Source organism: Cervus canadensis, chromosome 1, assembly GCF_019320065.1.
Source record: "Cervus canadensis isolate Bull #8, Minnesota chromosome 1, ASM1932006v1, whole genome shotgun sequence".
Lineage (NCBI taxonomy): Eukaryota > Metazoa > Chordata > Mammalia > Artiodactyla > Cervidae > Cervus > Cervus canadensis.
Window position 1 is genome coordinate 24888286 of NC_057386.1, and position 21451 is coordinate 24909736.

The following is a 21451-nucleotide window of genomic DNA, read 5'->3' on the forward strand; positions in this document are numbered from 1 at the left end:
CCATTCTGTTGCTTTCCTCTATATTTCTTTGCATTGATCGCTGAGGAAGGCTTTCTTATCTCTCCTTGCTATTCTTTGGAACTCTGCATTCAAATGGGAATATCTTTCCTTTTCTTCTTTGCTTTTCGCTTCTCTTCTTTTCACAGCTATTTGTAAGGCCTCCTCAGACAACCATTTTGCCTTTTTGCATTTCTTTTCCATGGGGATGGTCTTGATCCCTGTCTCCTGTACAAAAGTTTCTCTAGATGTTGTCAAATGTTCCCTGCCTGGGAGGCAAAATTGCCCCCGTTGAAGAATAGCAGTTATATAGACTTACCTCTTTTTTGGGGGGGTGGGGTAGGCATCTCAGAGTATTCCAGAATGTCCTCATGGAATTTTTTAGCTAATCCTTCATTGATGCACCATTGTTTCCAGACCCTTGTAAGGGACCTACCTGAACATTTATGTAAAGGTTTCTGCAGGAAACTTCCTAGAAATGGGATTGCTGGACCAGAGCAAGAGCTGGCTTGTACCAATTGGTGTCCCTTCTGACAGCGCACAGTGAATGGGAATTAAATTTTGTCTTTGCCCATCTGATGCTGTTTATAAGTAATGGAACTTCTTGTTTTGTCCTCTTATAGAATTGCATTGGCTATTCCTTCTAGAAAAATGTTAAAAACAGTAATGATTGTGAGGAACTCCTTCCTAGCTCTGACTTTAGCTGTGTTCTTGGAAAAAATGTTATCCCATAGACATCTGTGTGTGAATCTTATAGATATAAATTCATTTTCCAAATTCTCTGCACTAAGACTTTAATGTTCTTTTTGATCATAAGTTTGCTTATGAGAGTGTTTTAACATTTCTGAGTGATTGGTGGGTTTCATTTCTACTTTTATTATTTATTTCTAATCTTTTCAATTGTGGTAAAAAAATATATACGGCTTGTGTGTAGTATTTCTTTTGGAATTAACTGAGATTTCCTTTGCAGCTCAAGTCAATTTTTGCATATGTTTATAAACAGCACATTACCACTACAACTACCCCAGAGCTACACCCGCGCAGAGACACCCCCTGCTGTGTCCTCAGAGTTTTGAACAATACCTGGCATATAGTCAGTGCTCAGTGTAAATTTGTCAAATAAAGGAGTGGATGAGGGGTCCTTGGAAAGGTGTATTTATTACTGTAACATATAACTTCTGAGAAACATGATTATTTTCTTTGTTTTTCAAGTATTCACTTCAGTTAAGTTGCTCAGTGGTGTCTGACTCTTTGTGACCCCTTGAACTGCAGCACACCAGGCTTCCCTGTCCATCACCAACTCCCGGAGCTTGCTCAAACTGATGTCCATCGAATCGGTGATGCCATCCAACCATCTCATCCTCTGTCATCCCCTTCTTCCACCTTCAATCTTTTCCAGCATCAGGGTCTTTTCCAATGAGTCGGTTCTTTTCATCAAGTGGCCAAAGTATTGGAGCTTCAGCTTCAGCATCAGTCCTTCCAATGAATATTCAGGATTGATTTCCTTTAGGATTGGCTGGTTTGATCTCCTTGCAGTACAAGGGACTCTCAAGAGTCTCCTCCAACACCACTTTCAAAAGTATCAATTCTTCGGCGCTCAACTTTTTTTGTGGTCCAACTCTCACATCTGTGCGTGACTACTGGAAAAACCATAGCTTTAACTATATGGACCTTTGTTGGAAAAGTAATGTCTCTGCTTTTTAATATGCTGTCTAGGTTGGTCATAGCTTCTCTTCCAAGGAGTAAGCGTCTTTTAATTTCATGGCTGCAGTCACCATCTGCAGTGATTTTGGAACCCAAGAAAATAAAGTCTGTCACTGTTTCCATTGTTTCCCCATCTATTTGCCGTGAAGTGATGGGACCAGATGCCATGATCTTAGTTTTTTGAATGTTGAGTTTTAAGCCAGCTTTTCCACTCCCTTCTTTCACTTTCATCAAGAGGCTCTTCAGTTCCTCTTCGCTTTCTGCCATAAGAGTGGTGTCATCTGCATATCTGAGGTTATTGATATTTCTCCCTGCAATCTTGATCCCAACTTGTGCTTCATCCAGCCTGGCATTTCTCATGATGTACTCTGCATATAAGTTAAACAAGCAAGGTGACAATATACAGCCTTGATGTACTCCTTTCCCAATTTTGAACCAGTCCACTGTTCCATGTCTGGTTCTAACTGTTGCTTCTTAACCTGCATACAGATTTCTCAGGAGGCAAGTAAAGGTGGTCTGGTATTCCCGTCTCTTTAAGAATTTTACACAGTTTGTTGTGATCCACACAGTCCAAGGTTTTAGCATAGTCAATGAAGCAGATGGTTTTCTAGAATTTTCTTTCTTTTTCTATAATCCAGTGGATGTTGGCAATTTGATCTTTGGTTCCTCTGCCTTTTCTAAATCCAGCTTGAACATCTGCAAGTTCTCAGTTCATGTTCTGTCGAAGCCTAGCTTGGAGAATTTTGAACATTATTTTGCTAGCATGTGAGATGAGTGCATTTGAGAGGTAGTTGAACATTCCTGGGCTTCCCTTGTGACTCAGTTGGTAAAGAATATGCCTGCAATATGGGAGACCTGGGTTTGGTCCCTGGGTTGGAAAGATCCTCTGGAGAAGGGAAAGGCTACCCACTCCAGTATTCTGGCCTGGAGTATTCCATGGACTGTCTGGTCCACGGGGTCGCAAAGAGTCGGACACGACTGAGTGACTTTCACTTTCACTTGAACATTCTTTGGCATTGCCTTTCTTCTCTTGATGGCTGAGAGATGTTTCCAGTGTGTGTATTTCCCAATGCATTTTGTTAAGTTTTGCCTGATGTATTTTTTAAAATAACAGATTTATTAAAATATAATTGACTTGCTGCTGCTGCTGCTGTGTCGCGTCAGTCGTGTCTGACTCTGTGCGGCCCCATAGACGGCAGCCCACCAGGCTCCCGTCCCTGGTATTCTCCAGGGAAGAATACTGGAATGAGTTGCCATTTCCTTCTCCAGTGCATGAAAGTGAAAAGTGAAAGTGAAGTTGCTCAGTCGTGTCCGACTCTTAGCGACCATGAACCGTAGCCTACCAGGCTCCTCCGTCCATGGGATTTCCCAGGCAAGAGTACTGAAGTGGGTTGCCATTGCCTTCTCCCTAATTGACTTGACATGCCATAAACTTATTCATTTTAAAGTGTACAATTTAGTGTTTTTTAGTATATTCACAAAATTGTGCATCCATCACCACTGAAATTTCAGAACAACTTCATCACTATGAAAAGAAATCTCTGGTGGTCCAGTGATTAAGAGTCTGCCTTGCAATGCAGGGGGTGAGAATTTGATCCCTAGTTGGGGAGTTAAGTTCCCACATGCTGCAACTGAGAATGGAGGCAGCCAAATAAATATGTAAACATTGAAGAAAAGGCATCTCGTGTCCATTAGCAGTCAATCTCCATTCCACCTTGCCTAAACCTCAGCAAATACTAGTCTATTTTCTCTCTATGTATTTGTATTTGTCTATTCTGAACATTTCTTAATGGAAACATATAATATGTGGCCTTTTGTGTCTGCTTCTCTCATTTGACATGTTTTCAAGGTTTATCCATGTGGTAACATTTATCATAGTTCATTCCCTTTTATCACTGAATAACAATCCATTGAGAAGACAGGCTACATTTATCCATTTATCACTTGCACATTTGGGTCCTTTCCACTTCTGAGCTATCCATTATGAATTATGCTGCCATGAGCATTCTTGTACAAGTGTTTGTGTGGACTTGTTTTCATTTCTCTTGCGTGCATATATAGGAGTGGAATGGCCAGGTCATAGGATAACTCGAGAAGACTCTTAAGAGTCCCTTAGACTTCAAGGAGATCAAACCAGTCAATCCTAAAGGAAGTCAACCCTGAATATTTATTGGAAGAATTGTTGCTGAAGCTCCAATACTTTGGCCACTTGGTGCAAAGAGCTGACATTGGAAAAGACCCTGATGCTGGGAAAGATTGAAGGCAAAAGGAGAAGGGGGAGGCAGAGGAAGAGAGGGTTAGATAGCATCATCAACTCAATGGACATGAATTTGAGCAAACTTTGGAAGATAGTGGACTGAGGCGCCTGGTGAGCTGCAGTCCATGGGGTTGCAAAATATCAGACATGACTTAGCAACTAAACAACAACTATGTGTTTAACGTTTTGAGGACTTGCCAAATTGTTCTCCAAAGTGGCTGTGCCATTTTACAATCTACTAACAATGTAAAAGGGGTGCAATTTATACACATTCTTGTTCATACTTGTTATCACCTGTCTTCAAATTTTAGCGTAAGGAATTCTTGCCTGAGTTTCTGCCTGTGGTTTTGTATTTCTCTAATGGTTAATCATGTTGAGCATATTTTCATGTGTTTATTGGCCATTTGTACATATTCTTTGGAAAAATATCCATTCATATCCTTTGTGTATATTAAAATTGGATAATTTGTCTTTTTATTGTTGAGTTGCAAGAGGTGTTTGTTTGTTTGTTTTTACATATTCTGGACACAAGTCCCTTATCAGATATATGATTTGCAAATATTTTCTCCTGTTCTATGGGTTGTCTTTTCATTTTCTTGATATATCTATGTTTTTATGTTATGCCGTTGTATCCCCTTCAGCATTATAAAGAAATCTGCTTTGTCTTATGAATTTCTTTCTGAGTGAATTCAGCTTTGATCTTCAGGTGATGACCGTGGTTTTCCTTTGGTTTCCACGTGCCTGTGTCTCTACCTGTTTCTAAAATGAACACTATTGCTCTCAGTGTGTCTCTTCTCAGTACGTGGTCATCGCTCAGTCAAGGCTCCTTCCTTCCTTCCTTTCCTCTGTCCGCACATAATGCCGTCCCCAGACCATGCCTTCCTGGGATAGCCTCTGCTGTCACTGGACTGAGGTCCTAAGTCTAGACCCCAAAGAAGATGTGCATCCAAAAACAGAAATATAGACCAATGGAGCAAGATAGAAAGCCCAGAGATACGCGCTCATACCTTATGGGCACCTTACCTTTGACAATGGAGGCAAGAATATACAATGGAGAAAAATAGTCTCCAATAAGTGGTGCTGGGAAAACCGGACTGCTACGTGGGAAAAATAAAAGGAAATTAGAACACTTCTTAACACCATACCCAAAGATATCTCAAAGTGAATTAAAGACCTAAATATAAGACCAGAATCTATAAAACTCTTAGAGGAAAACATAGGCAGAACACTCTTTTACATAAATCACAGCAAGATCCTCTATGACCCACCTTCTAGAGTAGTGGAAAATATATAGCAAAGGACATTATATAAACAAGGTGAAACAACCCTCAGAATGAGGAAAATAATAGCAAGTGAAACAACTGACAAAGGATTAATTTCCAAAACATACAAGCAACTCATGCAGTTCAATACCAGAAAAACAAACAACCGAATCAAAAGTGGGCAGAACACCTAAACAGACATTTCCAAAGATGTACAGGTGGCTAATAAACACATGAAAAGATGCTCAACATCGCTCATTATTAGAGAAATGCAAATCCAAACTACAGTGAGGTATCACCTCATGCTGATCAGCATCAATAAATTTACAAACAGTAAATGCTGGAGAGGGTGTGAAGAAAAGGGAACCCTCTTGTACTGTTGGTGAGAATGTAAATTGATAGAGCCACTGTGGAGAACAGTATAGAGATTCCTTTAAAAACTAGGAGTGAAACTACCATATGACCCAACAATCCCACTACTGGGCATATATCCTGAGAAAACCATAATTTAAAAGGACACATGTACCCCAATGTTCATCGCAGCACTATTTACAATATCTACGACGTGGAAGAAACCAAGATGTCCATTGACAGATGAATAGATAAAGAAGCTGTGGTACATATATATGATGGAATATTACTCAGCCATAAAAAGAAACACATTTGAATCAGTTCTAATGACGGGGATGAACCTAAAGTGAAGTAAGAAAGAGAGAGACAAATATCGTATATTAGTGCATATATATGGAATCTAGAAAACTGGTACTGCTGAACCTGTGTGCAGGGCAGCAGTGGAGTTGCAGACATAGGGAACAGAATTGTGGACACCGGGGGGGAAGGGGAGGATGGGATGAACTGGGAGAGTGTCATGGAAACATGCATTACCACGTGTAAAATAGATAGCGGTGGGAATTTGCTCCTCTATGACTCAGGGAGCTCATACAGAGGTGTGGGACAGGGTGGGAGGTGGGAGGGAGCTTCAGGAAGGAGGGGACATATGTATCCTTATAGCTGATTCATGCTGGAGTTTGGCAGAAATCAACACAATATTGAAAAGCGATTATCCTCCAATTAAAAATAAATAAATTGTTAAAAGAAAAGCGAAGAAGAAGACGTGCATCAGCACCTCCTGTAGCCTCAAGGGCCCTCTGCTCACCCCTCCCATCTAGAGCCACTGGCAGGGTGGATTTGGAGCCTTGAACTGCCATTCTTCTTACATCCACCAGGGGCCGTCCCACACCTCCAAGAACTTGGCATTTTAGTTAATCTCGTCCCTCTTAGTCCTCTCATGTCTCCCAATATCACCTTCGGGTTTAAAGCCCCAGAGCAGCATTCCCTATTACCCAAAGGGCCTGTCTTTTCAGCCATCGTGATTTAAACTGTCTTGTGGAAAATCAGCCCAATGCATTTCAATACCTCTCTGTTGAAGTTTCCTCCTCTGTAGAATGGGAGTAATTTCCCATCTCTCTCAGAAATAGCATATATAGTATTTAGCGTGGAGCCTGACACTCAGTAGGTGCTAATAAAAGGAAATAGTTTACCAAGGCTTCAAAGTCCTACTAATGTCTCTCTCTCCACAACTCTCCTGAGAGCTCTCCAGGCCAACAATCCTTTGCTTTTTTGGTCAGTGACGGTGGTGGGTTTTCTTGGGGTGGGATGTTTGAGTAGCAGGTACAAACTTCTCAGGCCACAAAGTGACCTGTGTAAACATTTTTATTTTCCATAACTGACTTCAATTGCCATCTGAATTTTCCATGTTGCATGGTGTGGAAGCATTTTCTTAAAGAATTCAGGGTTTGCTTCAGTCAATTTTGTTCCTGCATCCCCTTTTCCCCGGGGTTTCAGCTCATGCTGTCAGTAGGGAGAGGACTTCTGATCTTGGTCACTTTCATTTTCTCTGCTGACATCTGTGGGGTTCTAGTCCTACTGACCATCATTTTCTGGTCTCTGGTCACCCTGCTGGTGCCTGCAACTGGCACCATTCACTGAGATGGCCAATGGTCCATCCAGCTTATGTCATCATATCGTATCATCCTGACCCTCAGCCTCTTCTGGCCCCAGACCCTCTCTCAGCCACTTCTGTGGTAAACTTGGGAGAGGGGACTGTCTCCGGGCCTTTTTGCCCAGATAAGCCACACCACTGGGTCTCCTTATATGTACATACATGTCGGTTATTCTGAGAGGATGGTGTCTCCATGCCCTTGCCCAGGAAGCAAGCTGCTTCCTCTCTGAGCTCTGTGCTTCTCCATTCCAGCCCATCCTCTGGGTAGGAAGAGAATGCGCCTTCATAGTTAGTGTTTTTATTGAGCCAAGAACTTCAGTATTCCAGGCTTAGCTCCTTTTGCTTCTCTCTGTTTCTTCTGGAACAGCTCTGACCTGGGGACTGGGGACACCCTCGCTGCCATTTGCACTGGGGCAGGGTGATATGACGTACTAAGAAAGAAGCCTGCCACACCTTTTCTCTCTTTTCCGGGTTCTCTGAGTGCAGGCTGACGCGTGGCTGTGGCACTTCAGTGAAGTTTTGTGCTCATGGTGATGTGCAAGGTGGAGCCTGGGTGAGGACTGATGGAGGTTTTCTGAGGGTTGATACTCTGCTTCTTCAGAGGGCAGACGAGCCAGAATTCCTGGCTGTAGACAAGAGAAAACAAACTTCAGTCTGAAACGAATTTTCTGGTAGCATGATGGTGGGCTGTAGAATCACAAGATAGACTAGAGAACCAGGTATATGAATTGGGCAGGAAGGCTGGGAGGTAGAACCACAGACAGAACTACTGAGGATGGGCCTACTGACATCATGGTCAACACTGCCCCTTGGTGCTGGCAGCTGTGCCCCCAACATCAGAGGAGAAACATCTCAATGGTCTCGGCTTCTCTGTGACCCTCAATCAGAGTCCAGGTCCTAGGCAGAGGAGCTCAGGTTGAGTGGCCAAGCTGTTTCTGCCAGGATCTGGGAGAGGGAATTTGGCCCCACTGGGCTTCCATAGGGGAATCCTGCCTCCTGCCCATCTAGGGATCTGCTCAGGGTTTGGATGCTAAGCAACCAAAAACAACAAATGCCATACATCTCTTTTATTTACCCAATTGTGCATTTGCCAAGAGGCAGTTTCAAACCTGCCTCATCTAGGCAGTCTGATTGATACCTGGAGTGCTGCTTGTTTACACCGCTCAGAGAGCTTGCCAAGTCTGGTTAAGTCATACAAACAGACTAAGTGCTTTTTGATAGTTCTTATACCTGTCTTCTTACGACGGATAATGTAGTGGTTAACATTTATTGAATCACGTCCCAGGCACTGAGCTAAGTGCTTTACGTTGATGATCTATTGGGTCTTAGTCGCTGCCATTCTTCCAAGGAGGAAACTGAGGCCAGACGGTTTAGTAGCTTTCCCACATTCACATGGGTTTAAATGGGAGGAATGAAGACTTAAATTCAGGCAGCCTCTCTCCAGAACTTGGCTAGGAAAGGGCTCTGCTTTTCATAATCCAGTGGAGACAGACGTTAAACTAGTAAACACAGCACTGTGTACATGATTACAATGAGAACTGGGAAGGGAAAGAGCAGGGTGGGAGGAGAAAAAATAACGGAGCCAGATTCGTCTATAGGGGTGGTGGGGGTCTCGGGAAGGTCTCTGTAAAGTGCTTAATTTTAAGCTGTGACCCCAATGATAAGGACTAGCCAGGCAAAGCAAGGGGAAAGTGGTAACAGCAAGTGACAAAGGCCGGAGGCAGGAGAGAATTGAATGTGTATGAGGAATGAAAAAGGGCTAGTACAGCTGGAAGGGAAAGAGGGGTCCTCTGGGCAGGAGGCCAAGGCGTTTGGGCAGGGTCTCCGAGCTTTCTCAGCTCAGAACTCCTCCCCTTCTCTCATTGCTCACCCCCTCCTCCAGTCCTTACGCAAACCCTCCAGTGCTAATCTCCCAGCCATCAGAATCCCACCGCTTCTCCCCACCTCCACAGTGGCCACCCTGGGCTCATCACTGCAACATCCCTTGGGTCCCTGTCTCTCTACTCCGGCCACATTCCAGTATCAGTTGCTACCAGCGCTAGAACAATCACACCCACCTCAGTGTCTCATCTCACAGATGAAAAGACCCATTCTCACAAGGGTGTGCAATGTCCTCCAGGCTCTGGCCTCTGTGGCCTCTGTGCTGCTATCCCTCCCTCCCTGGGCTGCAGGGCCAGCCCTGCCGTCTCTTCACACCAGGCAAGCTCCTGCCTTCAGGCCTTTGCACTGGCTGTTCCCTCACCCGGCCCAGAATGTTCTCTGCACATGTATCTATGGGTCCCTTGTCATTTGCAGGCTTGCCCAGAGTTGTTCTCATGGTGGACCGGAGGGCAGAGACAGAAAAACACAGCCCTGCCCTCAAGTCACGTCTATCCACAGCCTACTGCCCAGTCACAGGACTGAGCCTAAAGTCAGAGGGAGGGGCACAGGGACTGTAGACGGAACATGCCAGAAGACAGGCAGGGTGGAGGACTAGGGCCCTTTTGCACTTGACCTAGATCCCTTGACCTGAGCTCTGAGTCCACGCCCCACCCCCACCCCGCCCTCCCCACACACAGGGACCCACCTCCTTTAGTCATCATTTTGTTTTCATTCAACAGATATTTACTGAGCATTAGAGATGGGGCAAGGCTTGTTCTAGACGCTGGGGGCACAGCAGCACATAAAGTCACAGGTCCCTGTCCTTTGGGAGCTTACAGTGCTGTCTGTCGACAACACTCAGTGGACAGACAGAGAGCAGTGTGAAGTGCATTGTGAGGCCTGGGAGGCGCAGTGAGGAAACAAGAGACAGGGACCCTATCTGGGGCGGAGCAGCCAGGAAAGTCCTCGTGAAACTGTCTACCTCAGATTGGAACTTGAACCCATGTGCTGGGACTCGAACACAGCCAGAACCCAGGGACTTGAACCCACAATCTTTTAATTCGAATCACTCACCCAGTGTCTGGACTCACTGAGGCTCAGGTTCTTTGTGTCTCAGCGCAGGAGGAATTCAGCAAGAGGCAAAGTGATAAGCAAGAAATAGATTTATTAATATAGGACACTTGTAAGAGATGCAAGTGGACAGGTGAGGGAACTCTGCCCTGAGGATTGAGTGGGCTACAATTTATAATGGAAAAAAGGGGAGAGGGGAAAAGACTTCCTTCTTCAGGTAGACATAGATGCAGGCATAAGGCATACAGAATTAGCTCCTCCTTCACTAGCTCCTCCTTCATGTTAGGCAGGAAAGTGTCTGACTCTATGAGATCAAACTAGGATTATTAGTAGAAAAGTGGTTTCTTCTATCTAGTGGCCTGGGGCATATCTTTTGGTTTTGTTTATTATGGTTTTATAATTAAACAAGCTTGCTTCATTGAATAATGTTCCAATAGCTTTCTTGAGCTATCACTGACTTACAATGACCTCCCAAAGTTTCCTAGGTTTCCTTTTCTATCTATAGTCCACTATTGGGACTTCTATAACTACTTGTATAACTATCCTATTCTATCCTTATCGGATAGAATGCTGATGAAATGTTTGAGACGAACCACAGGGGTATGTGGGGAAGAAGGTTTGGGGCAGGGCAGCTGCAGGTGCAGAGGCTCTGGGTCAGAAATTTTGGATGAGCCTGTGGAGCAGTGAAGAGCCCCAAGGCCTTGGAACTGGGAGGAAGGAGGTGAGCTAGTGATGATGACTGGGGCATCATGGGCTCTGTGGTTTGATGAGCACTTGGATTTTACTCCAGGTGTGAAGGGAGCTATCAGAGGGTGGCGAGCAGAAGGCTGAATTACACTTTCAAAAGGCCACCCTGCAAGAGAGGCTGGAAGCCCCAGGGGGAGGCTGATTTAGCTGTCCAGGAGAGAGTTGGTGGTAGTGTGGGACCATGGCAAGAGGTCAGCATACACCTTAGAGGTGGTCCCAATAGGGTTTGCTCATGCCCTGGAGGAAAGGGAGGCAGAAGCCAAGGAAGGCCAATGTTTTTCTCTGAACAGGGGTTAAGTGGAGCTCTTATTTGCTTAGATGGAGAGTTCCAGGTAGGGACTCAACTGTAGATATCCTCTGGGAGGAGACGGTCTTTGAAACTGGGACAGAGCAACTGAGGGAGGTATGGTGTCTTGGGGGGGCCCCAATTTTTGTGGGGAAAGCAAGAGGTCATTCAAAGGTCACTAGCCACTTCATTCATTTGGCAAAAACTTACTGAGCACCAAGGCTAAGCCAGACGCTTTTCAAGATGCTGGGGAAACAACAGAAAAGAGACAATGTCACCACTCTGATTTGGTACCTTGCTTTCTAGTGGGGGAGACAGGCCATGAACACATATAAGATAAGATTGTTACAGGGAAACACGGGATAGTTGTGGAGGGTGACTGGGGGAGTCACACCTGGGCAGGGTCATCACCTGGGTCATCACCCAGGCAGCCCAAGGGACCAAACTCATGATCCCCAGGAGGACTTCAGCTCCACTTGGCTTCTCTTTGTCCCCCAAAGAGGCTGCTGTGTCATGAGAAGGAGAGAAAGGGAATGGACATGGTGATCTTCCGAGGTCTCTGGGAGGGACTTTGTCCTGGAGTAGAAGCCCCTGTGGAAAGGTCCTGCTCTCAAGATTTGGGCATTAGGAATTTCTGATGAAAAGACAGGTTGAAATGGAGAGTCAAGGAGGCAGAGAGCCTGTGATGAGATACAAGACCATGTCCCTGAAGAGCAAAACTGCTCAGCCCGCTGCAAGATTTTTCCCTGAGAGTGTGTGAAAGGGGGCTGCACCCTCTGTACTGGTTGAGAGTTTCTGCTATGCAAAGAATTTTCTTTGTGCTTCCTGGAGCTTTATCCTGCAAAGTATGGGGGAGTGGAGTGTGGAGTCTCTGAGGACTCCTAAACCACAGCTCCCCTCTCAGCCCTGCCATGGCAGAGATGGGGGCTTCAGGTGATCTGTCTTCGACCTTTGGGGACAGCAAGAAGCTCACACAGTGGAGTGATTTAGATCAACTAGACATTAAAGAAGCAGACTCAGACAATTGTGTGCAAGCTTTGTGGTTGCTTAACTTGCAGCAAATTAAAAGGCTAATACACGAGAGCTGTGGCAGAATATAGAGCAGGGGGGCGGTAAGATTTGGGAGACATAAATTTATATGCACAGGAAGAGCATGGTTACGGGGTGGAGGGATTGGGAAAGTTAGAGTTTACATGCTTGAGTGAACAATGAACTAGTTACTGAATTATGAACCACAGAAGGAGAAGCAGATCTGGGGAGGGGACGGCGAAAAAGGATTAAGTTCTGTTTGGGAAGTCTGGCACACTGCTATAGATATGGATCTGAAGTTTAACAAAACAGATGAACCCATAAATGCTGAATCTAAGGTTACCAGGGCCTGGAGGGTATTTGTGGCAGAGACAGGACAGGTGATAACTCTGTCTCTTTTCTTTGTTTTTTGGGCCCCACTGAGAGCACAACCACAGCCTCCCTTACAGTTGAGGGGCCGTGTTTACGTGGCTTTGTTCTGGCCCACGATGCCATTTCTGGGCCCGGCCTGTTTCGGTTGCCAGTCCTCCACCATAGAGGTTGGCAGCCTTTTTCTGCAAAGGGCCAGATGGTAACTTTATTAGGCCTTGTGAGCTACACAGCCTCCCCGACAACAATTCAACTCTGCCCTTGTAGTGTGAAAACAGCTGTGGCAATATGTCAACAATGGGTCTGACTGTGATGCAATAAAACTATGTCTGCAAAACCAGGCCAACTGCTCTCTTGTACTTGCTGCCTGGGTTCTGGTGTCCAGGCCTCCCTCAGAAGCTGTGTGTGGAGACTGGCGCAGCCTTACTTAATCTGTCTAAGTCACTGAATGACTGCAAGGAATAGAGGTCCTTGGTCCTTTGCTCCCTAGCCTGCTTTTTATACGAGTGAAAAGTAACCTTACAGTGTGTTTAGCAAACGAAATTTGGGGAGAGTTACCTCTTAAATGAGTTAATGTTTTTAAGACAAATTGGTATTGCTGTTGTTCAGTCACCCAGTCATGTCCGACTATATGCGACCCCATGAACTACAGCACACCAGGCCTCTCTATCTCCCTCACCATCTCCCAAAGTTTACCCAAGTTCATGTTCATTGCATTGGTGATGCCATCCAGCCATCTCATCCTCTGACACCCTCTTCTCCTTCTGCCTTCAATCTTTCCTAACACCAGGGACTTTTCCAACGAGTTGGCGGTTTGTATCAGATGACCAAATCACTGTAGTTTCAGCTTCAGCTGAGTCCTCTTCAGTACCACAGTTTGAAGGCATCAATTCTTTGGCGTTCCGCCTTCTTTACAGTCCAGTTCTCACAATTGTACGTGACCACTGGGAAGACCATAGCCTTGACTACATGGACCTTTGTCGACAGAGTAATGTCTCTGCTTTTCAACACATTGTCTAAGTTTGTCATAGCTTTCCTGCCAAGAAGCAATCGTCTTCTGATTTCATGGCTGCAGTCACCATCTGCAGTGATTTTAGAGCCCGAGAAGAGGAAATCTGTCACTACTTCCACCTTTTCCCCCTCTATTTGCCACAAAGTAATGGGGCCAGATGCCATGTTCTTAGTTTTTTTAATATTTAGTTTTAAGCTGACTCTTTCACTCTCCTCCTTCACCCTCATCAAGAGGCTCTTCAGTTCCTCTTCACTTTCTGCAGTTAGAGTGGTATCATCTGCATATCTGAGGTTATTGATGTTTCTCTTGACTCTAGTTTGTAACTCATCCAGCCAGGCATTTCTCTGATGTGCTCTGCATTTGGGTTAAACAGGGAGACAGCAGACAGCCCTGTCGTATTCCTTTCTCAATCTTGAACCAGTCAGTTGTTCCATACGGGGTCCTAACTTGCTTCTTGACCTGCATACAGGTTCCTCAGGAGACAGGTAAGATGGTCTGCTATTCCCATCTTTTTAAGAATTTTCCAGTTTGTTATGACCCACACAGTCAAAGGCTTTAACATAGTCAATGAAACAGAGGTAGATGGTTTTCTGGAATTCCCTTGCTTTTTCTATGATGCAGCAAATATTGACAATTTGATCTCTGGTCCCTCTTCCTTTTCTAAACCCAGCTTGGACATCTGGAGATTCTTGGTTCACATAATGCTGAAGCCTAGCATGCAAGATTTTAAAAATGACCTTACTAGCATGTGAGATGAGTGCAATTGTCCAATGGTTAGCACATTCTTTGGTACTACCCTTCTTGGGAATTGGGATAAAGATTGACCTTGTCCAGTCCTGTGGCTACTGCTGGGTCTTCCAGATTTACTGGCATATTGAAAGCAACACCTTGATGGTATCATCCTTTAGGGTTTTGAGTAGCTGTACCGGAATTCCATTATATCCACTAGCTTTATTTACAGCAGTGCTTCCTAAGGCCCGCTTGACTTCACACTCAAGAATGTCTGGCTCTGGGTTACTGACCACACTATCATAGTAATCCAGCTCATTAAGATATTTTTTGTACAGTTCTTCCATGTATTCTTTCCATCTCTTCTTGATCTCTTCAGCATCTACTAGGTCTCTACTGTTTCTGTCCTTTATAGTGCCTATTTTTGGGTGAAATATTTCCTTGATATTTCCAATTTTCCTGAAGAGATCTCTAGTCTTTCCCCTTCTGTTATTTTCTCCTAGTTTTATGAACTGTTCATTGAAGAAGGCCTTCTTGTCTCTCCTTGCTATTCTTTTGAACCCTGTGTGAGGATGTACATTTCCCTTTCTCCCTTGCTTTTTGTTTCTCTTCTTTCTTCAGCTATTTGTAAAGCCTCTTCAAATAACCACTTTGCCTTCTTGCTTTTCTTTTTCTTTGGGATGGTTTTGTTCACTGCCTCCTGTACAGTATTACAGACCTCCATCCATAGTTCTTTAGGCATACTATTAATTAGATCTAATTCCTTGAATCTATTTGTTACCTCCACTGCATATTTATAGGGGATTTGATTTAAGCTGTACCTGGCTGACTTAGTGGTTTACCCCACTTTCTTGAGTTTAAGCCTGAATTTTGCAATGAGAAGTTGATGATCTGAGACACAGTCAGCTCCAGGTCTTGTTTTTGCAGGCTGTATATAGCTTCTCCTTCTTTAGCTACAAAGAATGTAATCAATTTGATTTGCATATTGACCATTTGGTGATGTCCAGGTGTAAAGTCGTCTCTTGTGTTGTTGAAAAAGGGTGTTTGCAATGACCAGTGCATTCTCTTGGCAGAATTCAGTAAACCTTTGACCTGCTTCATTTTGTTCTCTAAGGCCAAACTTGCCTGTTACTCCAGCTATCTCTTGACTTCTTACTTTTGCATTCCAATCCTCAGTGATGAATAGAACACCTTTTTTTTTTTTTTGGTGTTAATTCTAGGAGGTTTTCTAGGTCTTCTTACAACAGATCACCTTCAGCTTCTTTGGCATCGGTGGTAGGGGCATAGACTTGAATTACTGTGATGTTGAACAATTTGCCTTGCAAACGAACTGAGATCATTCTGTTTTTGAGGTTGCGCCCAAGTACTGCATTCCTGACTCTTGTTGATTATGAGGGCTACTCCATTTCTTCTATGGGATTCCGGCCCACAGTAGTAGATGCAATGGTCATCTGAATTAAATTCACCCATTCCTGTCTATTTTAGTTCACTGATTCCTAAAATGTCAATATTTATTCTTACCATCTCTTGCTTGACCACATCCAATTTACCTTGATTCATGGACCTAACATTCCAGGTTCCTATGCAATACTGTTCTTTGCAGCCTTGGATTTTACTTTCATCACCAGACACATCCACAACTGAGCATCATTTCCACTTTGGCCCAGCCGCTTCATTCTTTCTGGGGCTATTAGTACTTCTCCTCCACTCTTCCCCAGTAGCATATTGGACACCAGACCTGAGGGACTCACCTTTCGGTGTCATATCTTTTTGTCCTTATATACAGTTCATGGGGTTCTCATGGCAAGTACACTATGGTGGTTTGCCATTCCCTTCTCCAATGGATCATGTTTTGTCAGAACTCTCGACTATGACCCGTCCATCTTGAGTGACCCTACAGGGCATGGTTCGTAGCTTCATTGAGTTATGCAAGATCCTTCACCACAACAAGGCAGTGATCCATGAAGGGGTCCTAGGAGTGGGGTTTTACCACAGTAAAAGTCTGAAATGCATGGAATAGTTGTGTAGTTGGGGGCAAGTGGTGAGGAGACCATTTTGGGGATCTGGAAAGATGGAGACCCATGCTATGCGATGGCAAAACATTTGGAAGGATGGTTGCTATATATGAGCAGGCCAGCTGTCCTCTGAGCTGACATTCTTGGGGAAGTGGTTGTAAAACAGATTTCCATAGAGAACTTTGGTTTTATAGGCAGTATTTAACAAGGTATTAGAACAAAAAGATGAGGGCAGGCAAAAACTGGCTGATTTGCAAGCAAAACTGAAATGAAATAGGAAGATCCTAGAAACCTGGGGCCTTGGTTGGGAAAGCTGACTGCTTCTAGATAGTCAGAAGGAATTCATATTCAACAATCTTTTGAGCAGCAAAGGCCCATTAAGCCTCAGCCCTGTGCCAGGTCAGAGGAAGCGGGTGGCCTGAGAGCCTCGGGTGTCTGTTAGTATATCCAGGGAGATGGCCCAAGGGCAGGAAGTCAAAAACCAGTCTGAAGAATGGTGTCTTAAAATGAATTTTGCATGTGGTCACTGACACCTGAGACTGACTGGGAGCAGAGAAATGAAGAGCCTTTCAGTTTTTGAGGGATCTGCCCTGTCAATTAAGCCAGAAGCCTGAACTAAAAAAAATCTTGACCCTTTGGGCTTAGAACCATCTCAGGCCTTAGAACTTTTACCAGTGGGAGTTGCAGGCTGCAAGAGAGAGGCAGTGACCTAGGAGGGCATTTCCCAATACCTACTCTGAACCAGGCACTGGGGCAGAGTGGCAACAGAGCCCTGGAGAGGGAGGGGAGCTGCGGAGGTCGGGCGGGGCAGGGCAGAGTCTCCCGCCAGGCAGCCACTTTTCCAGCGCCTGTCCGGCTGGATTTCACAATTGCTGTGATTAGAGCCTGCTCTACACCTTGCATTCTTCTCCTGACTGGGGTGTTGTATGGTGGATATTCTACCCCTGGATACTCTGTGTGTGTGTGTGTTGGAGGCAGTGAGAGGGAAGGCCAGTTGAAGACGGATGACTTGTTTTTTAGTTTGTTGATTTCCAGACCACAAGGACTTCCCTGTAGCTCAAAGGGTAAAGAATCTGCCTGCTCTGCAGGAGACCCAGGTTTGATCCCTGGGTTGAGAAGATCCTCTGGGGAAAGGGAATAGCAACCCCCTCCAGTATTCTTGCCTGGAGAATCCCATGGACAGAGGAGACTGGTGGGCTACAGTCTGTGGGGTTGCAAAGAGAAGGACATGACTGAGCGACTAACACTACTACAGCTAGACCATAAGGAACCACACTGGACCTAGAGAGAGAACTGTGTATCTCCTGGGGGTCCCAGGGTGTGGCTAAGGTCCCAGAAGGCAGAGAGGGCACAGGAGTGGGAATGTGTTCCATGTGGGAAAGGAGGAGAGGAACAGTGCTTCAGTGACCACAGGGGCGCTGTGGGGAGAGAGCAAATTAGCCAAGATGGCATATTCAGGCTCTCTTGCCTCACGTTTTGTAAATAATGACTATGTAACAGCTGAGATCAGTATAGCACTGCACGTATGCGTCACAAGGTACTCGCCTGGTCACGAGCACTTTGTGCCGTAGGGGTAAATGAGCTCCACCTAGAAAATGGCAGCGTTACTGCTTCGTCACGGCTGTGTCGGTTGGGTCAGCCATGAGAGGAGAGAATATAGAGTGTCTGCTGCCACTGCTTCTGCTGTGTCAGCCAGGAGAGAATAAGCGTGTCTGCAGTTTCTACAGCTCCTTGAGTCTCCTTCCAGCCTCTTAGCTTGCGCCTTGCCTACCCTGAGTTCAGCTAACAGTGTGAACAGCAAGGCAATTGGGTCATGAGAGTGGAGTCCTTATGGATGGACTTAGGGCCCTTATTTAAAAAAGGCCGCAAACTCTTCCACCCTTCCCTGATGTGAGGACACAGCAGGATGAGCCGACTGTGAACCAGGAAGTGGGCTATCACCAGACACCCAATCTGCCAGCGCCTTGATCTTGGACTTCCCAGCCTCCAGAGCTGTGAGAAGCCCAAGTGGACTAAAACAGGTGGTGTTCTGGCCAACAGAAAGGGGGTAGAAGTGACATCTGCGTCTGTCGCAAAAACCTAAGAGACCTTCCACACTGTTCTCCGTGTTCTCTCAGGTCTCTGGCTGGAGACAGACGCCCAAGGCCTCCATGGAAGCCACATGGTGAAGAAGGCAGGGGTTGGACCCTTGGTGGCTCTGTGGAACACACTGCCAGCTGGATTTTATGTGAAGAAACATCCCTCTATTGCATTAAGCCACTGCAACCTTGGATTCCCATGTCAGAGTGGCTGGTATCACCTTCATAGCACCTAGTGGAAGCCATGGGGGCACAGAAGCCAGAGCAGGGGTCTGGCGGGTGGCAAGAGAGGGGTTCTGGGGATCAACACAGCTCCGCTTGAAGGGCGGGTGGAGAGATAAGGGTAGCAGGGCTTCTGGATGAAAAGGACTATGGTGGCTGGAGAAGGAACCTGTTAAGATCCTGTTGCAAATAATTCCTGGGTCAGTCTCAGAGTACAAGCATGGCCCTGAGTAAATCCTGGTGTGGGAGACGGGTCACCACAGTGCCATATGGCAAATGCAGCTTGGAGCAAGAGGCAAGGCTGGGTACCCAGCAAGATACTCAGCCCAAAGTGGTGAGAGTGGGGGTTCTAGGTGAGGGGCTTATGGGCCCCTCTGACAACCAGACAAAAACTAAGGCCCCTCTTCTCAGTGCAACACAGGCAGCTGGCACACACCATATGACCCGTGCTCAGAGTTTCTGTAAACGTCCAAAGGCAGCCTGGGAGCCAGGGGGAAGAACCCCTGCTGTGACCTCAGTTAATTGACTCCCTTGGCCCTGCAGGGATCTGTACTTTGAAAGGAGGGGACAGACACTGGGTGGAACTGGCTCAGAGTCAGACAGCCGGAAGAGGTGGCACCTGGATTGCTGTCAGGCTGGTCTGATCTCCTCCTGTTCTCTTTGCAAAACACCCAGAGGATCTCTTCAGCTGTCCGGAGGCATTGCCACCACAGAAGATGGCTGGAATGACCACAGGAGAAAAACCCAAGGCCTGGAGACAGGCCAGGCCTGGATCAGGATGGGCACAGATGCTGGAGCTCAGGCCCAGCTTCATTCACAGCCCATCTTGGGGGACGGGCAACACTGAGGGAACGACACGTCACTGGTGTGGGTGGCTAGAGTGGAGCCATCCCTGGAACCTTGGAGAAGGTGTTGCACCCTGGGTGCCTACTGCCTGTTTGCCCCTCTCCTTAGTGAGAAGTCAGGGTCTGGGCTCTGCTGGACTTTCCTCAGCCCAAAAATTTCATCATTAAGCCTTTGCTCCTGCCAGCCTCACAAGGAAAATGACTGGGAACACGAAAGGACATGGCATAGGTTCCAAAAATCACTGTAGGGAATTGGAGACATTTTCAGCACTCCTGAAGGATATGAGTGAGAAGCTCTTTTTGGTCATTGGTTATTGGGTGGTAAATGGTTGACTGGTGACCGCTTGTTCAACCTGGGAAAGGAACCGCAACTTCAGGTGTCTGGGTCATTTGTGGAGAGAACGGCAGTGGCTGGAGCTGGTAGCGTCAAGGATCCAGGAAGAGAATGGAGGATGCCATCTCATAAGGGGTACACTGCTCTCAGAGTGGCAGTAGAGCCATGCGGCATGAGTTCACGTGGGGGCTAATCTGGAAGTCTTTGCCATGGTAGTCTGAGGGCTATCAGGCTTGGGTGAGGGTCAAGGGTCCCAACTGGGTCCTACGCAAAGGGTGGGGCATTCAGAATTCATGAGAGTAATTTAGAATTGCCCCTGATGAGTGAACAATGACAGGGCAGCTTTCCCCAGCTGATTTAACTTGTAGCCTGGCCCCTCAGAACCATCCCTATGGAGGCTGCCACAGCAGCTCTGGATCTCAGGAGCATGGATAGCATGCACAGGTGACTTCATGTCCACAAGAACCATGAGGATGGCTAACTGCTGTCTAAATGGCTGTCTCCTCCATTTGGGCACACACCCATACCACATTCTCAGCTTCCTTTGCAGTTTGTTGAGGCCATGAGACTGAGATGAGGCCCATGGAATGTGACAACCTTTCTAGGCCTGATATAACTGTAGAAAACATCCTCATTGCATGGTCCTTCATGACCTCTCCTCTTTTGTTACAATGATCTTGGAAGCCATGTATTGATGATAACAGAGCCCAGATATTTGAAGAATTTTATTACGAGAGCAGTATCCCCAGCCACCAGAACTGAACCCGCCTGGGACTGTTCATGTGAATGAGAAATGAACTCAGCTGTGTTTATGCCATTATCATTCCAGCTTGCTTACTGCAGCATTAACTTGCCCTGATAATAAGATGACCACAAAGCTTTCAGGCCACAGTCTCTCTTAGTTTTCATGTCTAGCTATTCTGACACCTGTTCAGCAGTTTAGGTTCTCAGCTGGAATAAGATGTGAAACTTGAACTTCTCGGAGAACAGTGCCCATCTCACTGGTCACAACCAAGTTACTTGCCTCAGATTATTGGTATGTGGTGATCTGAACCACCTTGGGGAGCCAGTCTTCTGAAAAGTAGTTTGTCCACCCTTGAAGGTAGTCTTAATTGCTTCCACTTGCATTGTTGATCTCAGCTAGGACCAGATTTTGCCAAAGAGGTGGTACAGCTGTGTTTATATCCTATGGTAATCCTGTGTCCCCATCAATACACAAAATGCAGTGCCCTAGGTGAAGCTGGCTCAGAGAAGACCAAGGAGGCCAAATGAGTGGATTTCTCAGCTCCTGAAGGCCTCGGGTTATCATTTAAGGCTGAACCTTTCTCCTTGTTGAGAGGCTGGCTGTTGTGGTGACAGGGGTGAGAAAACAGTGATGGAGTTTCTCTGGTGAACCCTAGGAACATTGAGTATCTTTGGCAGAAAGTCTACTCAAACTGGGCTTCCCTCATAGCTCAGTCAGTAAAGAATCTGCCTGCAATGCAGAAGACCTGGGTTCAATTCCTGGGTCGGGAAGATCCTTTGGAGAAGGAAATGGCTGCCTACTCCAGTATTCTTGCCTGAAGAATCCCATGGACAGAGGAGCCTAGCAGGCTACAGTCCATGGGATCGCAAGAGTTGGACATGACTTAG